The sequence below is a fragment of the Arachis ipaensis genome, chromosome B8 (assembly GCF_059453495.1).
Source record: "Arachis ipaensis isolate K30076 ecotype BB chromosome B8, ASM5945349v1, whole genome shotgun sequence".
NCBI lineage: Eukaryota > Viridiplantae > Streptophyta > Magnoliopsida > Fabales > Fabaceae > Arachis > Arachis ipaensis.
The window spans coordinates 37350016-37353892 of record NC_142443.1 but is presented as its reverse complement, the minus strand read 5'-3'; positions in this window follow the sequence as shown (position 1 = coordinate 37353892).

Genomic DNA, 3877 nt, shown 5'->3' with positions numbered 1-3877 from the left:
ATTGTTCACAGGATTCCTCTCAGAGGTGTACATGAACTGGTTATTTGCAACCATTTCAATGAGTTCCTGAGCTTCCACAGGGGTTTTCACGTGAAGAGATCCTCCTGCAGAATGGTCCAATGACATTTTTGACAACTCAGACAGACCATCATAGAATATACTTATGATGCTCCATTCTGGAAGCATGTCAGTAGGGCACCTTTTGATCAGTTGCTTATATCTTTCCCAAGCTTCATAGAGAGACTCTCCTTCCTTTTTGTCTGAAGGTTTGGATTTCCACTCTAAGCTTGCTCATCTTTTGAGGAGGAAAGAATTTGGCCAGGAAAGCATTGACCAGCTTATCCCAAGAGTTCAGGCTATCCTTAGGTTGTGAATCCAACCATGTTCTAGCTCTGTCTCTTACAGCAAAAAGGGAAAAGCATAAGCCTGTAGACCTCGGATCAACTCCATTGGTCTTGACAATGTCACAGATTTGCAAGAATTCAGCTAAAAACTGATGAGGATCTTCCATTGGAAGTCCATGAAACTTGCAATTCTACTGCATTAGAGAAACTAATTGAGGCTTAAGCTCAAAATTGTTTGCTCCAATTGCAGGAATTGAGATGCTTCTTCCATAGAAGTTAGAAGAAGGTGCAATAAAGTCACCAAGCATCTTCCTTACATCTCCACCATTGTTATTAGGTTCGGCCATGTCTCCTTCTTTTTCGAAAATTTCTGTCAGATCCTCTCCAGAGGGTTGTGCTTTAGCTTCCCTTAGCTTCCTCTTCAGAGTCCTTTCAGGTTCTGGGTCAGCTTCAACAAGAATGTTCTTATCCTTGTTCCTGCTCATATGAAAAAGAAGAGAACAAAAAAGAAAATATGGAATCCTCTATGTCACAGTATAGAGATTCCTTATGTGAGTATAAGAGGAGAAGAATAGAATGAGGAGAAGAGAAAAACTCGAACACAGAGAAGAGGAGAGGGTTCGAATTTTAAGTGGAAGAGGAGTGTTAGTAAATAAATAAATAAATAGAAAGAGATGAGAGGGGGAAGAATTAGAAAATTAAATAAAATGAAATCAAAATATTTTTGTTTTTATTTTGACTATTAATTAGAATTCGAAATTTAAGAAGGAAAATAAAATTAAATTAAAATTTAAAACAATTAGTTAATGAAAAGAAATTTTTTTTTGAAAAAGAAGTTAGTGATTTTCGAAAATAAGAGAGAGAAAAGTAGTTAGGTGGTTTTAAAAAAAGATATGATTGAAATAGTAAATTTTTAAAATCAAACAAAAAGTTAAGTGGTTAATTGAAAAAGATTTGAAAATCAAATTTGAAAGGGTGAGAAGTTATAAAAGATTTTGAAATTGATTTTGAAAAATATATTATTGAAATTGAAAAAGATATGATTGAAATTTAATTTGAAAAAGATTTAAAAAGAAAATTAAAAAGATTTGATTTTTTGAAAATTAAAGTTGATTACTTGACTAACAAGAAACTAAAAGATAGGATTTTAAAATTGAAAGAATGAACCTTTCTTAATAGGCAAGTAACAACTTGAGATTTTTGAATCAAAATATTAAAAGTTAGCAATGAATTCGAAAATATGAAACAAAAATAAGAAAAAGATTTTTGAAAATCATTTTGAATTTTTGAAAATATGAAAGAAAAATGAAAAAGATTTGATTTTAAAAAATTTTTTGAAAAGATAGAATTTTTAAATTGAAAATTTGACTTGACTCATAAGAAACTACTAAATTTTAAAAAGTTTTGAAAAAGTCAACTCAAATTTTCGAAAATTTATGAGAGAATAAGGGAAAGATTTTTTTTTTTATTTTTGAATTTTTAATGAGGAGAGATAAAAACATAAAAAAAGACACAAGACATAAAAATTATGAATCAAAACAAGAAAAATATGCAAGAATACTTTGAATGTCAAGATGAACACCAAGAACACTTTGAATGTCAAGATGAATATCAAGAACATGTTTTTGAAAATTTTCAAGAAAAGAAAAACATGCAAGACACCAAACTTAAAAATTTTTAATGTTGAGACACTAACAAATTGAAAATGCATATGAGAAACAAGAAAAGATGCACAACAAGAAAATGCAAAGATCAAAACAAAGAAGATCACGAAGAACATATGATGAATTTCCGAAAATTTTAATGAAAAATTAAAAAGATGCAATTGACACCAAACTTAAAAATTGACACTAGACTCAAGCAAGAAACATCAAATTTTGGTTTTTATGATTTTATTAAATTATTTTTTTTGAAAATTAATTGGAAAAAGAAAAATAAGAATTTCAAAATTTCTAATGAGAATTCCAGGAATCATGCAATGTTAGTCTAAAGCTCCAGTCCAGGAATTAGACATGGCTTACTAGCCAGCCAAGCTTTTAGCATACAAATCAGGCATATAACAGCTGATCAGATGGGAGTCCACGGACTCTTGTGATGATAAGTTGAAATCTCAGTCCAAAGGATTAGACATGGCTTCACAGCCAGCCAGACTTCAACAGATCATCGTGAAACTCTAGAATTCATTCTTAAAAATTCTGAAGCCATAGAATAATTTTTTTTTTAAATTTTTCGAAAATAAAAAGAATAAAAATAAAAACTTAAAATTAAAATAAAATTACCTAATCTGAGCAACAAGATGAACCGTCAGTTGTCCAAACTCGAACAATCCCCGACAACGGCGCCAAAAACTTGGTGCACGAAATTGTGATTGTTCATTCCTTGGTAACGGCGCCAAAAACTTAGTGCGCACGTTCATAATCTTAATTCTTTTTCACAACTTCGCACAACTAACCAGCAAGTGCACTGGGTCGTCCAAGTAATAAACCTTACGTGAGTAAGGGTCGATCCCACGGAGATTGTCGGCTTGAAGCAAGCTATGGTCACCTTGTAAATCTCAGTCAGGCGGATTCAAATGGTTATAGAGTTTTAATAGTTAAAAGATATATAAAACGTAAAATAAAGATAGAGATACTTATGTAATTCATTGGTGAGAATTTCAGATAAGCGTATGGAGATGCTTTTGTTCCTTCTGAACCTCTGCTTTCCTACTGTCTTCATCCAATCATTCCTACTCCTTTCCATGGCAAGTTGTATGTTGGGCATCACCGTTGTCAATGGCTACATCCCATCCTCTCAGTGAAAATGGTCCAAATGCGCTGTCACCACACGGCTAATCATCTGTCGGTTCTCGATCATGTTGGAATAGGATCCATTGATCTTTTTGCGTCTGTCACTACGCCCAACACTCGTGAGTTTGAAGCTCGTCACAGTCATTCCTTTCCAGATCCTACTCGGAATACCACAGACAAGGTTTAGACTTTCTGAATCTCAAGAATGGCCGGCAATAATTCTAGCTTATACCACGAAGACTCCGATCTTTCGGAATGGAGGCTAAGAGATACGCATTCAAGCTTGTTTTCATGTAGAACGGAAGTGGTTGTCAGGCATGCGTTCATAAGTAAGAATGGTGATGAGCGTCACATAATCATCACATTCATCATGTTCTTGTGTGCGAATGAATATCTTAAAGAAGAAATAGGCTTGAGTTGAATAGAAAAACAATAGTACTTTGCATTAATTCATGAGAAACAGCAGAGCTCCACACCTTAATCTATGGTGTGTAGAAACTCTACCGTTGAAAATACATAAGAACAAGGTCTAGGCATGGCCGAATGGCCAGCCTCCCCAAATGGCATATGAATTCGAAAATAGGGAAAAAGACCCCTAGTACAATAGTAAAAAGTTCTATTTATACTAAACTAGTTACTAGGGTTACAGAATTAAGTAAATGATGCAGAAATTCACTTCCGGGCCCACTTGGTGTGTGCTTGGGCTGAGCATTGAGCTTTCATGTGTAGAGGTCTTCCTTGGAG